Below are 21,209 nucleotides of genomic sequence, written 5' to 3' on the forward strand. Positions count from 1 at the left end.
GAGAGAAAGTCTACCAATTGACACCTCCACTTGGCTGGGCTGAAGTCTGGGTCCCGGTTTGTGTCCTGCTTTCTGGAGTGGCAGAGCAAGCGAAACTCCCATGGGAAGGGGCCCACAGGCCCCCTACCCAGGAGTCTCTGCTTCTCCAGGTGATCAATCACCCAGAGCCTTGCTCAGACCCTTGCGGCCCAGGAGCAGTGGCTTCACACCCTGCCCACATTGCTGTCCCCTCATGGGGTCCGTACTGGTCTGCCCCCCTCAATGTGATGGCAAGTTCCCCGGGGCCGGGACAACGGGCCCAACATGGGGCTGGGCAAACAGCAAGTGCTTATAACAAGAACTCACGCAGAAAGTGGCCAGCCCCTCCTGCTTCCCATCTGGCCAAGCGTTCTCACCTCTCCAGGCCAAAGAGAGTGCTAATAACAGCATCTGCAGATGTTAGCCATCCTCCCACCCCAAGGTCCCTAAACAGTGGAACCAGAGAGATGAGATCTATGACGCTTCTGCAATCCCAAATCCAACTCTGTTCCTCCCCACTTTAAAACCTTCCATGGTTCCCCAGGGTCTCGAACTAAAACCCCCTGAGCTTTGCACCAAGGTCTTGCACCCTCTGACCCCTGTTCCCTCCTCCAGGTCCCCTCCCCTATCAAAACAGGTCAGATTATAACCCACATGCCAGCAGGGCTACTTCATGCCCCTGGGCCTTTGCACATGCTAGTCCCTCTGTCCAGAACAGGTAGACCCACCCCTATTCATCCTTCAAAACCCTGCCCAGGTGCCTGTGAAGATGACTTCCTGATCCTTTCCCCTCCCCAGACCCCGTTATCTGCCTTCCCCTTCTTGAGTCTGCTCCTTGTACACACATTGATTATCGCACTCAATGCAATTAGGGGTTGATGTGTCTGTCTCCTACCAAACCGGACGCGACAGGGACTGGGCCTTTGTCTTTGTTTTAAGTCCCTGGTGCCCAGATCCTGCCTGCAGACGAACAGGCACTCGGGAGCGTCTAGCTGACAGGTGGGGGAGTCGGTAAACAACATCTGCCTGGCCCTTCACAGTTTACGAAGCCTTTTCCCGTCCTCCATCTCACCGGGGCGGCAGGGAGGGGAGGCTCCCAGGTCCCATCCCTGACCACGGGCACGGCCTCCCGAGGACTGGGACCCTTCTCCCAGCCAGGCAGGAGCTGAGCTTGCAGGCGCCTCCAGCAGGGCTCACCAAGAGCAGCTTGGACCCCCTTCAGCAGGAAGCCAACCGTTTCCCCTGCCAAAGGCTCCCTCCCACCTACCCCCCGGAGACCCACCCCTAGGGAGAGGCTGGCAGGTACCCAGGTGGTGGCCCGGCTGGGTACAGGCTCAGGACGGCCGCCATCCCGCCCGGAGCTGTGGGATGCGGTGGGCTGGCGTGGCGGCTCCGCCAGCGAGTCTTGGTAACAGTTGCTATGTAAAACGCTCGGAGGGGGAATTTACTGTCAGCGTTAATAATAGATGAAGGTTTCAGAATTTTTGATGCCTTACGTTCTAAGTCGTTTGATTTATAATGTCTCTGGAAAGGGAGAGATGAGGGTGGGGGTAAGGGAGGAGGCGCAGAGGCACAAGCTTGGAGCTCATCCCCCTGCCACCTTTCACAGCTGGGAAACTGAAGCCCAAGGGGAGATGCGCCAGAGCCATGTGACTCCAGAATGCCAGGACCTGAGGGGACTTCAGACGCCCAAAGCTGCCCTCATCCACGGGAGGAGAAACCAAGTCCTGGCCCCTCCCGCCCTGCGCCGGGGGCTGTTTTGACGGATTACTGCTTCTCCTTTTAGCGCGAGCAGGTGTATCTCAAGTAGTCTCCGGAAGCGGCACTGACGGCGCCTGTGGCGGGGGCCAAGGGCTGATTACAGCACCACGGAGGCAAGATGCAGGTCCCCACTTCCCTCTGCTTAGCAGCAAGAGGCAGCTGCTGTGAGTCGATGGAGAGCAGGCGGCGTGGGGCAGGAAGCAGCCCCTGAGAAAGCCACCGAGCCCATGGGGCTGGAGGAGGAGCAGGGGCAAAGTGTGGGGGTGCCCTGGGCGCCGGGGGCCCACGAGAGAGAGCTTCCTGTGCCAGACCCCACGGTAGCCATATAGTCCCCCTCCGCACGCCTGGACACATGCCACCCAGCCCCGTAGGCCAGGCTGCTCCCCTGTGGAGGTGGCTCCCAGTGGAGCTGCCTTCAGGCAGTGGCTTCCCCTTGGACTTTCCATTTCCACCACCCCCTGAGCCTTTGCCCATGCTGGGCTTTTCACCTGGAATTCTCTCCTGCCTCCTCCAACCCACCTTGGCCTCTCACACCAGGCTAGGAAATCTTTCTGATTCTGCAGCCAGATGGGCTCTCTCCTCCCTGGAACCCCAAGACTCCAGTCTTTGGGGGAGAGAAACTGGGCACCCCAACACTCAGACCACATCCCCTCACCTTGACAGCTCTGTCCCCAAAAGTCACATCCTCTCCCATTCTCGAATGGGGATGTGTCTGGATGCAGGGTCCTCTGGCCTCATTCCTCAGGCCCTGAAAACATCCAGGAGCCCAGATGAGCCCCGCTCCAAGCCTGTGGGAGAACCCTGCTCCTCCCTGGGCCCCCAACTGCCCCTACAGATTTAAGGCACAGCTGACACAGGGCCATGGCGCCCAGCGTTCAGCACGGACCCCGTGTGGACCCACAGCAGCCATGGGGCCAGCAGGAGAGTGACCCCCTGCCAACATCCTCTGGGGGCTGCACATGAGGGCCCACAAACTTTGAAAGTCTGTGCGCAGGCTGTTAATAACAACAACGATAGCTGTGACCAGAACACCATTCTCACGGGGGGCCCATCGCCCCCACTTAACAGGCCAGAAGACCAGGCCAGGGACAGCACTGCCCCCGAGAGGCCTGCTCTGCCACCTCCGCAGGATCTCTGCCCAGCCCCCGCCCACTTCATCACCGACTGCCAACTCGCTGGGCCAGTGCCCCCGCTCAAGCATCAGCCTCACAAACAAGGACTGCTGTCTGTCCGGATAACCGCCGAGCCTCAGGATGGCGGGCACAGGGCAGGCACTCAAGCATTTGTTGACAGCTGAATGGATACAGGAACGAGGAAGTGAGCCCTGCCTGGTGGGTGTGCGCAGGTTCTTCCCAAGCCCTCCCCCGAACCAGGGCCAGCTGGGGTCACAGGGTCAGCAGTGGGTACAAGGACATGGGCAGCACCCTGGGCTCACCTCCCTCCCACCTCACCTCCATCACTCATTCCCTCGTGCTGGGCACTAAGAGTCCCAGGCCACAGAGCGCCCTCAGATGGGGACCCCAGAGCTCCCATCCCAAGGGAATCTGGGATACACAGACCCACCAGTAGGCCCTCGAATAACCACCCATGCCAAGTCAGAAGGCGGCTGGGTGTGTGGGACTCACACAAGGATGGGGGCGTTGAGGGCTACACAGATGGACGGGGCCCTCCTGCTTCCCTGGGGCCTAGAGAGCCCCTGCCTGTGCTGACAGGGCTGCCGCCACTCTGCATCGAGGCAGAGGCCTCCCCTGGGGGGTAAGGCTTCCCGCCCGCCTGGGAGAGAAGTACTGCCTTGCCAGACCCCACCCTACCTCCTGTCGAGTTCCTCCAGGAGGTCAGGCCCTGCAGGAAGATGGGCATCGCCCATTCACTCATTCATTCAGCAAACACTCTCTAAGGCCTCCTCTGAGCCAGGCTCTGGGGGGACATCCTGGGGCCACTGAGTATCAGATGTGGTCCCCACCACTGATGACCTGCACAAGAAGGTGTGCCGCAGGCCTTCGGGCTTTACTCAGAGAGCCATCTGAGGGACAGGGCTGGGAGGGAGCCTGGCCAGGCTCAGGCTAGCAAGGAGCAGGGAAGGAGGGAGCAGGGCGATGCTCCCATTCCAGGTCAGGGAAGCACCCGTTGGTGGGGACTCTGACTGATGGCACCGAGATTACTGCTGGGGCGGGGCGTGAACGCACCATGGACCCCTGATCTTTTCAGGGCCCTCAGTCCCCAGAGGGTAGGGGTCCCTGAAGAGGCTGTGGCCAGCCTGCAGGGGGAAGAACACAGCTCCTTCGAGGGTCTGAGGTCTCCGGCAGAGAGACTTCACTGTGGAGAGCTCTGCCTCCATGTCTGGCGGCCTCTGCCCTCCCAGAACTGCACTGTCTGGGCCCTGCTGCCCTTCAGCCAAGCTGAGCCGGGATGAGAGTCAGTGAGGGTGGCCGCTGGGGCCTTGGCAAACAGGAAGTGCCAACTCACCCTTCAAGTTGGCTCCCGTGCCCAACACTCCCCTCGGTCTCTGCGTCCGAGCCTGGGCCCACGCCTCTCCTTGCTGCTCCAGCCCTCCTGCTCTCAGCGACCCCACTTGCCAGGTCTTTGCCTGTGGTGGTCTAGGAGCAAAGCCGCCGGGAGCCTAGAGCCCACTTAATCAGCCGCTCCTCACTCATTCACTCGACACAGCTGTCGCTTACACTACGCGCGTGCCAGGCCCTGTGTCTAGGGCTCACAGTCCAGCACCGGGATGCTGCCAGGCTGCTGGGGAGACGGTGCCTCAACAGGCCTGCCAAACCAGGGGGGCAGCCCTGTGACAGGAAAGCCCGGGCCATGCAAGCCCAGAGCAGGCCTCTGAGCAGCCCACAGGTCAGGGGAGGCTTCCAGGGGACGGTGCCACCCACGCAGGCCCGCCGCACCCTCCTACCCCTCCTTGGCTTCCTCCCTGCCCCACGCCAAAGCTTTCGCTCATCAAGTCTCCCCAGACAGGCGGGCCTTCTCCACTCCAAATTACCAGCCCTCTCAGAGCCTCAGTGTTCCTGTTCTATAAAATGGACCCAACAAATCACTCACAATAAATATATCGACTGGATAAATATTCATAGAGTAGCTGCTCCCCTCCCCACTCTTCATCTCCCCACTCTCTGCTGAGAGACAGGCCCAGCTGCCTCGACCATCTCCTATCCCAAGTGAGACCTGTGGGCAGCACCCCCAACCACTGCCCAATAAAAGCCCAGGACCCTGGGAGCACGAGGAACCAAGCGTTAGCAGGTGAGGGCTGCTGGGTCATTCGTCACAGCTTTAATAACGGAGTTTATGGAAGGTCAGCTAGTCAGTGACTGCGCATGATTTCTGTAACTTCACTAGCGCCGTCATGGGAGGAGGAGGGCGAGTGAAGGCGCGGCTGGGAGTGTGCCACATGATGCCTTTATAAACGAGAGGAAAAGATGCCCCAGGGGCCAGTCTGTGCAGCCTGGCCAATGGAGCGCAGGCGGCACTCCTGCCAGGAGCCCTTGTGCAGCGGACCACCTACACAACTACACACTTTGGCCCTAGGTTCAGGTGAGCGTCCACATGGAGGCCTTTCCCCACACGGGTCTCCCTGCCTTTCAGACGGCTCCGCCCAGGAGTGAGGACTTCCTGAAATCAAACGCCAAGTGTGTGTGCCCAAGCACGTTTTCTGAAGAGGGCGCAGAGCGTCTTTCCAGTTTCCAAGGGTAGAGAGTCCCTGTAGTCTAGACTCAGATCTGGGCCCAGGGTCTGGGATGCAGTGTGCCAAAGGGGTCTTGCCAGAGCCTGGAAGGAGTTCGGGTGTGTTCAGGGACACAAACATTTGTCATTCCATTTCTCAAAAATTAGACTTCAGATTCCGAGCATCAAAACCACACAGGCTTGAAAAAGGCAGATTCCTGGGTGCCACCCCTTTAGATGTGTGATCTGGGGGTGGCCTGAGCCCTGGAATTTGCCCCTGGTACAAACTCTGGAGTGGCTTATAAACCTGCCAAGGCTCCCAAAGCTCTGATTCAGTATGGTCACTAGCTTCTCGATCTGCTGCATTTTTCTTTCTGGTGTTGGTGGGGAACAATGTGTGTACCCCTAAGCCCATCAAAGCCTGAGGAGGGGCACCGTGCATAACTGTGAAAGTGATTCCATGACTGTAGCTCCCGTTTTGTTGCGGGAATGCTGGAGGGGTTGGGCCGTGGAGGTTTGTTGCACCACGCTGCCGAGCCAGGGGAGAGCACAGTGAGCACTCCCCCGTGGGGCATTGGATGGCTCCCCCTCCAGGGTCTCCGGCCCCAGCACGTGCTGAGCAGCCCTCACCAGCCCCTTTCTGTATCATGTCTGCGTCCCGAGGCAGGGCCAGCCCCAGGGCTCCCCATCTGGCCAGCACAGTGGGCCATTCACCAAGGGCACACATCAAACCAGGCTCCTGTGGCCTGGGGTCCAGGCCAGACACTCACCCCATGCCTGGCCTTGGACACAAGCTCTTCTGTGTCTGGGAGTGAAGGGGCATCTGTCTCCCTTTCTCCCATGTCCCAATGCCCAGCACTGGGCCTGCCAAGGAGGCCTTGAGGGCAGCTGCATGAATGGATTCATTCAACAATACAAATTGAGCACCTACTGTGTGCCAGGCCACAGGCAGGGCCCCACCCTGATGGCACTCAGTCTGTGTGGGAGGAGGACACAAAAATAAAGGTACAATTGCAATGGAGACAAGTGCTAAGCGGTCTGTTTGGAAAGCTTCCAGTGGAGGGGTGAAGAATCGCCAGGAAAGAGACTCGGAGCATCCAGGAACAGAGAACGACGTGCAACGGCCCTGTGGTGGGAAGGAGTGGGAGAGGTCAGCGTGTTAAGCACGGCAGTCGGCCCCTGGGGACATGTCAGCCCCTAGGACAGGGGCGGATCACCAAGTGTGGGTGCAGGCTAGGGGCACTGGTGCGGCTGAGCCTCTCACTGTCAGACCTCAGGGACCAGGGAGAGCTGCAAGCCGAGCCTGGGTCTCAAGGCGTCCTTTTCTGGGGCCGCCCCCACATGCACCCACCCCCGCTGGCCTGCCCTGGAAGGCCCGGCCCTCTCTGCCCCACCACTGGCCTGTTAGTTGTGGCTGCCACCATGCCGTCCCCCCATCCTGGCAAGGCCAATGAGGGCACGACTCCCTGCTGCGCCCTGAGACTCAGCCTCTGTGAAGCGGGGTCCCCTACTGCCCAGGGCTGAATTAGCTCATCAATTCAACATTTATTGCGTGCCTAGTATGTTCAGGAGCTAGAGATCCACCACTGATTGAGACAGATTAAAAATGAAGTCCTGTCTTCAGGTGGCTTACATGGGGCCGGGAGGAAGGGAGGCAGCCAACAGGCAAAAACATACATAAGTAAGTTGTACAGGACGTTACCGGGTGACTAAGTGCTTCTGGGAAATGCAAAATGGAGTAAGGAGAATAGGGAACGTGCAGGACGTGGTTTATAGTTTTAAACAGGGTGATCTGGTAGGCCTCATCAAGAAGCGACACTTGAGGGAACACTAAAGGGAAGTGGGAGTCAGCTATGTGACTGTCTTCAGCAAGAGCCCTGGAGTCAGAGGGAACAGCCAGTGCAAAGCCCTGAGGCATCTGTGCATGAAGGAGAGCAAGGAGGTCACTGTCTGTAGCTCAGTGAACAAGAGGAGGAGAGGAAAGGAGGCCAGAGAGGTGAAAGCAGAAAGATCCAGGCCCCTTTGGGGCCTCAGCAGGTGCTCAGCCCCGTCGACATCTGCTTCTTTCCCTCCTCTCTCCTCTTCCTCCTCTCAGGCCTCCTTTCCTCCTCCACAGACTAGGAGACATTCCTTCTTTTTTTTTCTCCCCAAGGCCCCACTACACAGTTGTGTATTCTAGTTGTAAGTCCTTCTACTTCTTCTATGTGAGCTGCCGCCACAGCATGGCCTGATAAGCGGCGCACAGGCGTGCTCCCAGGATCCAAACCGGCAAACCCTGGACATGGAAGCCAGCACGTGAACTTAACCACTACGCCACCTGCCGGCCCCAGACATTCCCTCTTCATCGTATGTTGGAAGGACCTGGGCCACTACTCTGGGCAAAAGACTCAGCTTTAGGGGCTGGGGTAGACAGGAGCCAGGAAGCCAGGGTCCCTCAGCCTTCGCACAGCTGTTTCCTCTGTGGAGCATGCCCTTCCCACCTCTCAGGCTGACAGACTCCTGCCTTAGCCTTCAAGGCCCAATGAAATCTCACCTCCTCCAGGAAGCCTGAGCCACCTGGCTTGGTGAGGCATGAGCTACCCTCCATCCTACACAGACCCCATCATAGCATTGACCAAGACCGCTGCAGCTTTCCTGCTGGGGGTGTTTGATGAAATGAGATGAGATGAGAGGCGGGGGCAGCTGCTAAGTGGCAGAAAGGCCAGCAGGAGAGCACCTGTCAATCATAAGGGGCTGGGAAGACAATACCCAGAGTCAGCAGCCAATGTCAGGAGCCACGTATGCGCATCCCCCCATGTAGGTGGGTGAGTCCCGCCTCATCCCACCACTCATAGGTGCCTGGCTCAGGCCTAGAGCTGGTGAGGCAGAAAGGGACAGAAGCCCTCCAAACACAGACAGCTGAAACGATGGGGTGCTGAACCCTCCGAGAGAGGCCCCACCCCAGGGGGGACCCTCATAAAAACCAGGAAAAAGGGAGGCTATCAACTGCAGTGCAGCCTGCATACGGTTCACTTCTTCTGGACACTGGCCTGTCGACCTAAAGGCCCGCAGTGTCTGGTGTGTGAGTCTCGGCTGGACACTGGTGGTGTGTTTCTAGGTGACTTGAAGGAAGCCAGCAGGGCAGCACCTGACAACACGGGCCCTCGAGTCAGCTCTGGCCCGGAACAGATCACGTTCGCCTCAGCCTCCTCATTCGTGAATGGGGTTAATAATAACATCCGCCTTGCAGAGTGGTTGTGAAAAGTGAATGTGCCAACGTGAGAAGAGTACTTAGAACCAGGGTAAAGACTCACTGGAAGCCGGCCCTGGGGACTACAGTGACCTGGTTGGGAGCCTTTGGAGTCAACAAAACCTGTGTCATCGCCTTGGAGCCATAGCTGGACTACACTTCCCAGCCTCCCTTGCAATTGGGCACGGTCACATGACTGGGTTCTAGCCAATGGGATGTGAGTGGCAGTGATACGGCCCCTTCCAGGCAGGAGGATCATGCCCAGACACAGGGGAAGGCAGAACCACATCACTGCATGGAGGAAACCGTCCACCAACCAGAAACTCACTACCCTCACAAGTAAAGAATAAGCTTCTCGAATTGTTAGGGTTTGTCTGTTACTGCAGCTGGCCTTACCCTAACTGGCAGAGATTCACTCACTTGCTTGGGCTCCAAATGCCCCATGCTGGGGGCTAGGGACACTAAGGGTGTGAGTTCTGCCCTTGTGGAGCTTACAGTATGGCGAGAAAGGCATCCTTAGTAAATAAATACTAAGGGCAGGGTGCTGGGGCTCCTCTCAGAGGAGATCTAAATGAGAGAAGAGGGAGGGGAGGGCTCCAGGCAGAGCAGCAGTACAGGTCCCGCAGTGTGAGGAAACAGGGTCCACTTCCCAGAACCAACGGGGGGAAGATGAGGCGAACGTGGTGGCTCTGCATCTCTGTCGCCTTTCTGAGCCTCGGTTTGTTGTCTTGAAAATGGAGGTGACACTAATAACACTCTCTCATAGGGCATCTCTGGATCTCAGAGGAGAAAACACCACTTGCAAAGTGCTCCTGGAGGATGCTGGTTCACCCCCAACGTTACCGAGAGTGGGCAGACGAGCCTCTGCCTCAGGCCTCTGAGGTGTGCGGGAGGACGGAGGACGCCGCTCAGGTGAGCAGGCCGTCTTGGGGTGCCAGGAGGCGGGCGCAGGGAGGGAGAGCTGCTGCTACTGAGGCTCCTGCGAGGCAGGCTACATATCAAGGATCATCTGGAGCCGGGAGAGCTATTAGGCAGCAGCGGAAGTGCTGGCTCTCTGGGGAGGCAGGCAGGACTGTCCCTGGAGGCGGCTCAGCGAGCTGGTGCTGAGAGCAGGAACTCTCTGCTGCCGGGCAGATGCTGGCCGCCATTCAATTTCTTTCTGGACAGGGACAGTTGAGATGGCACTGCAGGATTTGAGGAGAGGTCCAGGAGGCTCCCAGGGGCTGATGGGTTGGGCATTTCCCTGATGCTCGATGCCAGCCTGGCTGCTGTCTCCTGAGGTCAGGAGCAAGAAAAGATGCACCAGATCTGGGAGGTGTGCTTGCTGCGAGGTACCTAAAAGGGCACAGACAGGCAGAGGGGTGCAGGCAGAGGAGGTCTGCCTAGAAGCTGGAGCCCCCAGTGACTTGCAGTGGGACTGTATCACTCCCTCCACTCATGTACCTGTGGTGGCTCCCTAGCTCTCTGCTGCCAGCGGAGACCCAAGCCCAACTCTGCTCACTCCAGCACCACAGACCTCCACGCCACAGCTGCTCCCACTGCCATGCTTTTGCATTCACTATTTCTCCTGTCAGGTGTGCCAGATTCACCTCTCATCTCCTTACATCTTTTCTGCCATCTTTTAAGAACTGTTTTGGAGTTCTAATCCATGCTGAGTGAGTTGGCCAAGCAATCTGTCCTCTGATCCCTAGCTTACTCACTTGAGAACATGCCGAAGCTACTTCCTACCACACATGGTTGTTGATGAAAATTAAACACAACAATATATGTGAAAAGCGTCTAATAGTATTTGGCACAAAGTAGTTATTTAAAAGCAGACCTCTCCCATGGCTGCCCCAAAATAGCCAACCAACCTTCATGCAACAGCACCTCCTCCAGGAAGCCTTCTCTGACCACACGCCCTGGTTTCCATTAGGTGCCTTCTGGTCGGTCCCTAGCTCCCTGGGCAACCCCTGGCATGACGCCACACAGGAGAGCAATGACTTCTGGGGCATCTGCCCCTATCCCCACTAGATTGTGAACAGAATGAGAGCAGGGTGTTCCTGGTGGGTGCCAGGCCACATGGTCAGTGTTGGATGAGTAAGTACAGAAGGGGTGGATAGCACAGGCCCTGTGTCAGCCTCCTCATCTGTCCCAAGGGCTAAAAACACAGCCTGCCTTGCTCCTGGGAGGTGATAGGACAAGCAACTCAAATCCTCCTCCTCCCCCAGATTCTCAGCTCAGGACCAGCTTGCCAGGATGGTCCTCTGCCAGTGGCCCTCCAGCTCTTCCAGAGCAGTCCTGACCTCAGCCCAGGTCCCCCAGTCTCCTCCATGAGCTGTTACAAATGGCAGCTTCCAGGGGTGGGGACACGCCCATTCCATCTTCCTCATCCTCTGCCAAGCCGTGGGTCAGCCAGTGGCTAAGTGCCAAGGGGCCAGGCTGAGCTCAGGGCTGGCTGGAGAGGGGGTGATAAAACATCCCAGGTGACCCAGAGGCTTGGGAAGGCAATGTGTGGGGGTCCACAAGCTGTCTCCGTTTCTTCTAGACACCTCGGGGGTGCTGTGCATTTACCCTAAAGTGGCCACACTGACACAAGTCCAGCAGTGTCCCTGCTCTAGGCTGGAGAACTGTCAGCTCAAGGCCCCATGGGCTATCTTCCCACACAAAGCTCAGATAGGCAGTTACGGGTGTCTTTGATTAATAAGAAATGGGGCAATGAATTAATCATTTCGTAATAAATGCAGTTTGGCAGCTGTGTCTTTGCCAAACGGCTTGTGTGTGAGAAATAAGGAAGGGTCCCCAAAAACATACAGAGCACGCTAGGGGAGGCTATGCTTTCTGTCTCAGGAGCCCCTGTCCTTGGGGGGAGGCAGTGACAACCACAGGCATCTTGAGGGAGTGACGGGAGCATCTGACTAGGAGTCCACATGGGGACAGAGGCAGCAGGCTGGCCAAACACAGCGGGGTGGGTGGAAACCAGGCAGAGAGTGGGGGTGGCGTGTCTTAAACCCCTCAGGACAGGGGCTCTGGGCTCAGCCCAGGTTCTCCACCTCCTGCCCAGCGCCAGAGACGGCCAGCGGCTCCCTGTCCTGGGTCTGCTGCCCGCCTCTCTCAAAGGAGAGGCGCGAACAGATGTTTCCTTGAATCAGAAAAATAACGTCGGCTCCCAGATGGGCTGCGGTGCGGAAGCGCGTCCTCTCCCTCCCTCCCTTTGTGATAAGGCCTTTCTTTCTGGAGAGCAGCTGAGCGTCAGAGGGTGGCGGGTGGGGGTAGTGGCAGCAGCGGGGCATCTGCCGGCTCCGTCACACCCACGTCCCTGAAGAAGGGCTTGGGGAACACAAAGGGCTCCGTCCGCTGCTCTTGCCAGCGCGGGTGACAGGTGCTGGTGGAGAGCATTCTGCCCGGCCGGCCTAAGAGGGGCCGCCAGCAGGGCTCCCGGGGCCGCGAGTCGACGGGCCGAGAGGGAAGGCCCCGCGGGCCAGGCCACCCCACGCCCCGCCCCTCGCGTCAGGAGCCGCGCTGCGTCCATTCCCGGCCCTCGCGCCAGGCCCCGCCCCTGCCCGTGTCCAACCGCCGCCGGGCCCGCCTCCCCCGGCCCGGCCCCGCCCCACCCGGCCGTCCCCACCGCCGCCGGGCCCGCCTCCCCCGGCCCCGCCCCGCCCCGCCCGGCCGTCCCCACCGCCACCGGGGCCCGCCTCCCCCGGCCCCGCCCCGCCCCGCCCGGCCGTCCCCACCGCCACCGGGGCCCGCCTCCCCCGGCCCCGCCCCGCCCCGCCCCGCCCGGCCGTCCCCACAGCCGCCGGGCCCGCCTCCCCCGGCCCCGCCCCGCCCCTCTCACCCTCCCGCACCGTGGGCTGCAGAGAGGCGGTTTTCAAAAACACTCACGGGACCTGGTCACTGTCCCACTCAACAGCATTCAAGGGCTCCCATTTCTAACAGAACAAAGAAGAAACCCCGGTGGGGGGCCCTAAGGACTCCAGGACTGGCCCTATGACACACCGCGGCGCCAGGCCAAGCTCTCGCGGGTGGCTTCGCACAGAGGGGCTGACTCTGGCAGTCCCGCAGGGGCCCCAACGTCTGCTGCCCCAAAACACCTCCCTGTCCCCAGTGCTTTTCCATGCTTCCCTCTTCTTTTGGCTTCCTAGAAACTTCCAAGCGTCTGCCACGACCCAGTTCAAACCGCACAGCATGGCCCCGTCGAGCCCTTCCTGATTCCCCCACCTGACCCCGCCACCCACAGTTAACCCGTTCCTTTGTGCACCGGCCCTTACCTCATCACCTTACAGCCGGCTCCCCATCAAAGGGGAGCTGATTCGCTTACCCGTCAGTCTCCCCAGCAGGACCGCCAGCGCCCCCGAAAGGCAGGGTCCGAGACATAAACCTCAGGGGCCACAAACACAGGCGTTCCATGAGGATTTCAGTGTGCACACAATGCGCCACAAGAACAATCAAAAGGCCCACAATGAACTAGTAAAAATGACGTCCGGGGAAGCCTAGAGAGGGACTTTGACCTATTACTTTATGTACCTCCACAGTTTTTTCCATTTCTACTTACGACCATTTCTTCCCTTTTGTAATGAAATAATTTTGAGTGAAAAACACACCAAGGCCACTCCCAAGAAATCGCCTGCTGAGGATCTGGTTCTGTGCAGGGCCTTGCCTCCCTGCTGCTAACCCTCACAGCCACCCTGGATGTGCGGGACAGCCTAGGCCACTTGACAAGAACAGCCAAAGGAGGCTCAGAGCAGGGAAGGGTCACCCAAGGCAAACGGGCCAGTATTTGAACCACGAGGGAACGCAAACCACGCTACCCTGGAGGGCTGCTGAGTCTCCCCCAGAAAAGCTGGATGTCAGTGAGAAAGTGGGGTCAATCCTGGCAGTCCCACAGGGACTCCCAAGTCAGCGTGGGTCCATGTGCCACCCTTCACAGTCACTCATGTCTGTAAGCAGTCTCTTAAGCACCCACTATGCTGCCTGAAAAGATGCAAGGGACACAGGGGTGACTGATCTAACCACCCAAACCAGAGTTTTGGGAAACATGTCCCACTGGTCTCCCCGCCCGCTCCCATTTCCATCTCCCCCACCCCCCACCCCAAGTCCATAGGCTCTCCCACGGCCCAGCCAGGGGGCTGCAGAGAGGACCCCTGCTCAGCCTAAAAGATGTCCCGCATTCTGCTATGCCTCATGCTGGTTCCCAGTCCTGGCCAGCACCAGTAGCACCTGAAGGGCTTGCTACAGTCTCAATTCCCCAGCCACCCCCAGGGACAGTGATTCAGACAGGCCCGAGGTTGGGAACAGTGTGCTGGGCACTTCTGTGCGTCTCCTCCAAGTGTCTGGCCAGACAAGCCCCCGCTGCTCCTATGTTTGCTGGCTGAAGCACAGTGGTCTGGCACCTGGGACCTGGACATGGGACAGGAGCAGGGGGCTGCCTCCATAGTGGGGCTGGGGTCAGGAGGCAGCCCCACAGAGATGTGCCGCCCCACATGCCCTGGCATTTCCGGTGGCATAAACCAGTCTGATGGTGCCAGCAGTGATAAGCTGCTGTAAGGGAGGAATGGAGGCAGCTGGGCTCCTGGACACTGATGCTCAGGGGCTTCCTCACCCCTCTATGACCATGGGTCCCAAGGCCTGGGGCGCCTGGCATACAATAGGGGAACAAGAAATGTTAGGGGCATGCAACTGAGTATAGATTCCTTCTAAATCACAAAGGTTACCATTTATCAAGTGCTTGCCTGTGGGAAGTGTTCTGCCTACATGAGCTTGTTTAAAACTCATAGGCCTGGAATGAAGGTATCTGTAACAGCAAAAATGCTATCCACGTGTCCACCCTGCAGAGACAGGGCACTTACGTAAGCACCTACTGCATGCTTCTGTGAATCGGCTTCGCGAGTGGGCAGGGGGTGGCTGAGGAGCCCTGTGGGCTTGCAGAACCATATGTGGAAGGTCCCATGGAGTAAACCCCAAACCAGGTGACAACCGGATTTCTGGTGGCAGGAGGAAGAGCTAAAGGATGAGCCCTGCCTGTGACTGCAGGGGACTCCGGCGTGGCACTGCAGGACAGAAACTGCCAACTTCTCACACTTCTGTTGTTTAAACATTTTTTTTTTTTAAAAACAATAAATGCACGTTGTCTTTTTAAAAAAGATGATTTTTGGCAAAGTTTCCAATGAATTCAGTGCCAGGAGTTTGGGAGGGTGCAGGGTTGGTAAATCCTTCCAGATAGGTGACTTCAGACTCTAGAGAGCAGGCATTCATTCGTTCATCAAAGATATGACCTCTGATCAGCTGGCCAGCTATCCCAGGCCTCAGCAATAAGAATTCACTCATTCACTCATCCCACAACTATTTTATTAAGTATCTGCTGTGAGTCCCAGGGCCTCGGCAGTAAGCCTGGAACCATGGCTTGAGGCTGGGCTGGAGGGCTGGGGCCAGAGCAGGGTGAGCAGGGCAAAGCCACATGCTACCGCCTGCCATCTGCCTTGTCCCCTAACGTCCCTGCTCCTGGCCCCTGCTCAGCATCACCTGTGGCCACAGAAGCCCACTCCCCACCCCTGAACCGGCAGGCACCCAAGATGGGAATTATGGTCTCTACAAGAGACACTGACATGAAGCTGGGTACTGCCTCTTTAGCAACATAATTCCTTTTTATTAGAAAATTAAAGGGTAGGACCAGCTTGCCAAAAGCCAAAAGTGCTGAAATGTGCTTTCCTGAGATACGCAGCATCTGAGAAAACGGATTTGCTTGTCTCCCTCCTTTTCCACCGTCATCTCTCCACGGCCAGGCTTTCCTCCATTCATGCCCCTTTGCTGGCACCAAAGCAGTGGCCATGAGCTCGGCTGAGATGGGCAGGTCCAGCACCCCGATGTGGATGCAGCCAGCGTGCCTTTGTCTCCCAGCACAGGACAGGAACTTGGGGCTCTGTGCTGAGCCCCACGCCCCAGATTTAAGCCTTTTTAGAATCACCTCGGGGATTCTCTTGCTTTCCTGAGATGCAAAGGCTGTCCGTGGGATTTGCTAAGCTGAAGGTGTCAGGAGGGAAAGGCTGGAACAATGAAGGATTGGGCTCCGGAGAAACAAGCTCATCCATCTGGACACCCAGGAGCAGGCGGCTCTGTGGCGGAGGGAGGCGGGCAGGGCAGAGCGCCGGAGACGAGTCCCTCACTGCCACACAAAAAGCAACTATTCAAAACCACCCAGGGAGTTCTCTCTTATTGAAAAGTCCTTGATTCTTCCCTTTCTGCCACAGAACTCAGGAACAAGGGCCCCGTCTTATTAACGGGGTGATGGAGGGGCCCGGGAGGGAGGGTCCTTCTGCGCAGGAAGGTGGCCGAGCCGCCCCTCGAGTCATTAGAGCTGGTAACTAAGGTAACTCCAGAAGCGGATTTTCTTCCCACTAATCTCTCTCTTTCTCTTTCCTTTTCTCTTTCTTTTTTTCTCTGCTGGTCAGACGCTACCTTCCTGTTTCAGAGAGGACCTCAGAGGGTCGGGGGGAGGGGGGAGTGAAGTGCATGAGTGTGTGTGCACGTGTGTGTGTGTGTGTGAGTGTGTACTGAATACTAAAATGGTGACTGTGCTCTTGATGCTCTCAGGGGTGGGGTGTCTCATTTCAGGTATGTCTGCCCCTGCCCTCTCCACGTTCCCACCCGCCTCTCCGCCTTCCCCGCCTCCCTCTCTCCCTGCTCAAGGGCAAATCCATTCCCTTCACTCCCTCCTTGAGTAACAAAAGGCGAGATGGAGTTCCCTTTCACCTGCTCTGATTGAAGCCTCTGCTTTGGCATGTCTAGCAGAGGCTGCTTTGTTCTGGGGAAAACCAAGACGGGGGCCTGTCCCAGGGCCTGCTGGGGTGGGCACAGGGTGGGGGTCAGAAATAAATTAAAAAAATAGCATTGTCCCACAGGCCCGTGCTGCCTGGACCTCTCTCCCTGGGAGCTGTGGTCCAGGGAGGCAGGTTCAAATCCCAGTGGGGCCACTGATGGCCACGTGGCCTGGCGCAAATTCTTTCACTCTCTGAGCCTGGCTTTCCTGCCTTACAGGACAACCTGTAGGAAGCCCCTGGCACAGTGTCAGGTCTCTCCCCAACCTGGCCATCTCCAGGGCTGAGAGAGGACAAACCACTTTTCTACCAGGCTGGGGGGCAGCAACAGGAAGGACAGTGACCTCCATTCTCCAGGGGTGGCTGTGTCTTAGGGTTCAGAGCCTCTAGGAGGTGTTTCAAAGGAAGAGGGCAGACGGCTGGCCCCCAGGACCTAGGGTTTCTCTGGATGGAGACAGTGGGGATCCCTGGCCAGAGTCCTCCCCAAAAGGAGGCCATGTGAGCAGCTGGGGGCAGGTAGGAGCGCTGGCTGGGACTCCAAAGGTCTGCATCCTGTGTGTCCACACAGCTCCTTTCCCCCGAAAGGGTCTCTTTAGGTGGACACCAAGCCCAGAGCCTAAGGCACACGGCCTGGCCCATGCAGGTGAGCAATCCCCACTGTCTGGGACACTGATGTCTGGATCCCTGGCTGTCCCCTTCGGAAGGGGTTCAGCCTGGCCTGCAATTCCCCTGCGGAGGGGGAGAGGGGTGGATAGTAGCATCAGGAGGCTTCCCCCCTCCCTGCCATGGGGAGAGGGTGTTGTCTGCCCCACCAGTGAGGTGAGACATGTCAGCTCAGTCGACTCTGTGTGCTTGGAGGAGGCGCTGTCCTCTGCCTGAGCCCAAGGTGAGGAGGTCAGCTCAGCAGCTGACTGGCAGGCTGGGCTGGCACCTGGGACCCACCCCAGGCGGCTTCTGGGGCTCCAGTACCCCCCGGCCCCTCACTGCATGGAGGATTGAGCCCAGCCTGGGGCGGGTGGTAGCTTAAGACCTCAAAATCCCCAACAGGGGGTCAGGAAAGGCTAGTGGGGGCAGCCAGGGGTCAGGGAAAGGGGCAGGTGTTGGACCGTGCCTGGAGCTGAGACAGAGCAGAGCTCCCCAAGCGCTGCAGGTGGAGGGGCCGCAGCCCAAGTGGCAGCAGGCTTTCCCTGGCTGAGTCGAGCCTGGGCTCCAAGGCCACAGGACCCCCCCCACTGCTGGCAGATTCTCTCTCCGCATCCTCATCCCTCCCCATCTCTCCCTGTGGCTGCCCTCCTCCTCTCCCTCTAAGCAAATGGACAGTCCATTCTCATTCGCACCCACCTTCTTGACTTCCCCAGCTCCTGGGGCTGACCTGACCCTTCTCCTCGCTGCTCCTCCCCCTTGGAGGGCAGCCCCCACCAAAGGTGGCTGCGAGCTTCTAGAGCCAGGCGTCAGTTGAGCTGCAGTGGCTCCGCCTTGCTGAGCGTGGCTCTCATCTTAATGGTTTTCCCAGAGAGCACTTAATGGGTGTGTGACTGCCCAGCCTGTGCGTGTGTGAGCCGGTGTGCAAGGAGGAGGCAACCACCTTGTGATCCTTCCCCCTACGCCTTCCTCTTTTCAAATGGCCTCAGTCTCCCTGGTGACAAAACCTTCCTGCCCAGGGAAGCAGGGGGCCACCGCCTGGGCAGGGAGTGCCCCCCCACCCCCACAGGCATTTCTGGGTGTGAGAAAACACCGCCTCATAACACTGAGGACAGCTGCTGCCATCCCCAGCTCCTGCTGCGCACACGCGGGGCACTGGGCTGGGCCTGCTCAGGCCTGGACACGTTTATTAACAAGAACAGTGAAGAGGTCGGCCGCATGTGCGGCCCTGAGCACTCTGCAGGGATTTTAGCCCTGAAGACGCCCTCCAAGCTGACCACAAATCCCATTTCCCAGATGGGAAAGACTGAGACCCCAGGGCCTACAAGCAGACTCTCTGGCCCCCTGCAAGCACCAGGGGCCAGAGGTGACCACAGTTGCTCCCTGGCGATGGGGCCTAGGTTTGCCTGCATCTGGACAAATGTGGGTAGAAGCTGGCAGCTTCAAGATTTAGCCCGAGTACCTCAGAGCCACCCCCAGAAGCTCAAGCAGGGACAGGCCCTTGCCATCTGGAGGCCATGGCTTCTCCTGTTTCCCCTGGAGTCCTCTGCCCCCACCAGCAGCCAGGCCCAAGGGGCAGCAGGGACCACCCAGATGGAGAGAGACAGAGAGAGTGTGTGTGTGTGTGTGTGTGTGTGTGTGTGTGTGTGTGTGCGTGCGCGCGCGCGCGCTGTGTGGTGACCCAGCGCCCAGCCCGGATGCTCCGCCCAGCCTGACCGCAGCTGGGAAAACAGGCTCCTCAGCTGCTCAGCTGCGCCCCCAGCCACAGCCCAGCCCACCCCACCAGGCCAGAGAGTTCACCCAGCCCTGAACCAGGAACTGGGCCTGCTCTGCCTGAGTCACAGCCCCCAGCCCATCCCCTCAGATCCCCACCAGACCTGAGAGAGGGAGTGGTCCACTTGGGAGCCCGTGCCCTCCTGCTACCTGGCTCAGAAGCCCCTGGCACAGACAGCCCCAATTCCACACCCGCCTCAGCAGAGCCCCAAACTATCAAGGGGAAACGTTCGGCCTTTTAACTGCAGTTTGCCATGACTGGCCCAAACCAAGGCCCTTCCTTGACCCCCGTCTCCCTGAGCTGCAGCCCTCTGCCCCACGGCCACCACCAGTGCTGTGGCGCGGAGGCTGGCACTGCCTCCCTCATTCTGGGGGCAGGGGAGTGGGCTCCTGCGCTTCCCGACCCTGGCCAGGCACAGGGTCTCCGTGCCTGGCTCACACTTCTAAGGCAGGATTGCTGAGGCTGAAACTTCAATTAAGGAAGAGAAATAATTACTCTGGGGCTCCAGACTGGCTCAAGTGGTGACAGCCTCAACATCTGCTTCCCTGGAGTGGGGAGAGGTGGCTGGGCACCTCCATGGTCAGCCTGGACCTGGGACTTGTCCATGTTCAGCCTTGTAACCCCCCTGCCATTCTCCTACTGAAACAAGGCCAACCTCAGGGCTGCTCCAAGGTAGGGGGACTGGGGGACTCAAGAAAGGGGAGAGGCTCCTGGCAGAGGGGGCTGGGGAGTAAGGCTCAGATGGCTCCGCGAAATTGAATTAAATTAAATTTAACCATTCAGTCACTGCCTGTTCCTGCAGTAAGCCTGGAGGCTGCCAGGGCCCCACAAGGATGGGGGTGGGGACCCCAAGAGCAGGACTGAGAGGGCTCCAGATTCCCTAGGGGAGGGTTCCAGCATAGGCCAGGAGGTGGGGGGAGGTGGGGGGGCTCCAGAAAAGTTCCCAGAAGGTCTGCTCTGCCACTCACAGGAAGAGAGGGCCTGGGCAGGAGCCTCCCCACTGGGCCTCAGGTCCATCTCCTAAAAAACGAGGATCACAAGAACGGGGCATTTGGGGCCCCCATAAGACTGTCCCCCATTTACTCCTCAAGAGGCCTTCAAATAGCCAGCTTTAACCATGTCCGCCTCATCTCCAGAAAACACCAACTCCAAAAATGTCCCATCCTTGATCCAAAAATCTCCCTTTTCTAAGAATGACCCATTTCCTCTCCAGAAATGCTTCATTTGAATCCAGAAATTCTTAGCTCCAGAATGTTCCCTCTCCAGAAACGTTCCATCTTATCTCCAGAAATATCCCCTCTCATCTTCAAATATAATCCATCTCCAGAAATGCCAGTGCTCTCTATAAAGGCTCTATCTTAGCTTCAAGAATGTTTTACTCCAGAAATACCACATTCCTCCTCCAGAGATGTTCCATTTCACTCTAAAAATACCTAAAATCCAGAAGTGCCCTATTTTATTTCCAGAAATACTCTAGCATCATCTTCAAAGACACTCTACTTCCAGAGGTACTATAGTTTATCTCTAGAAATATACCATTTCCAGAAATGTTTCATCTCTAGTAATGTTTGGAATCCAGAAAAGCTTCATCTTTACTCCAGAAAATGTCCTCTCCTATCTCCAGAAATGTCCTTATTTCATCTCCAAAAATGTCCCCACTCCATCTTCAAAAATGCCCTTCCTCAAGAAATGCTTTCCATCTCTCCTTTCTAAAAACATTCCATCTCTGGAAATGTTCCAGCTCATGTCTGCAAATGCCCATGGTATCTCCGGAAAGGTCTCCCGTCTGGACCAGATGCTGCAAAAATTCAGAAGCCCACTTCCTTTAGGACCTCCTGAGAGGCTGAGCAGTGACCAGGTGGCCTCCTCCTCTTCCTCCTTGTCCCTATAGTCCCTGGGACCTCTCAGCCACCTGCTGGGCCCACTCTTGTGTCAGGAGCAAGGATGAAGTCATGAGCTTGGCTGGCAGGTGTCAAGGTCCCTGGAAGTGGGGAGCACAAATAGTCAAGGTTTGGGGTAACCGGGAGCCTCCCAAGTCTGACCTGGGAACAGGGACTGTGAGAGGGACCTGGGGTGGGAAGGAATGGACCAGGAAGGAGTTGGCAGGGGGCCTCAGCACAGCCCCCCACGGACACAGCCTTGCCACAAACACTAAGTACACTAGCCTAAGTGCACACACTCACACTTCATGGACAATACCTACAGTGCACAGAAATGCCCACCCGCACACCACCTCCCACCCCTCAGGGCCACACACTACACACATTCACAACATGGAAACCCACACTGAACACTTGCAGCCCCACCTACACAAGTGCAC

The 21,209-nt window shown here is 58.0% G+C and overlaps 1 protein-coding gene and 1 long non-coding RNA gene across 3 annotated transcripts in view; one reads left to right on the forward strand and one right to left on the reverse strand.

The window, feature by feature from the left end:
• The window catches only part of RAI1 (retinoic acid induced 1), a 118,614-nt gene that overhangs the window by 47,533 nt on the left and 49,872 nt on the right, over positions 1-21,209 (reverse strand). The gene's annotated exons all lie outside the window — the stretch shown is intronic.
• LOC139074171 (uncharacterized) lies at positions 8,911-14,804 on the forward strand. Its single transcript, XR_011523702.1, has 3 exons — positions 8,911-9,016; positions 9,444-9,589; positions 14,654-14,804. It is a non-coding gene; the product is annotated as an uncharacterized lncRNA (long non-coding RNA).

Source organism: Equus przewalskii, chromosome 10, assembly GCF_037783145.1.
Source record: "Equus przewalskii isolate Varuska chromosome 10, EquPr2, whole genome shotgun sequence".
NCBI classification, from domain to species: Eukaryota; Metazoa; Chordata; class Mammalia; order Perissodactyla; family Equidae; genus Equus; species Equus przewalskii.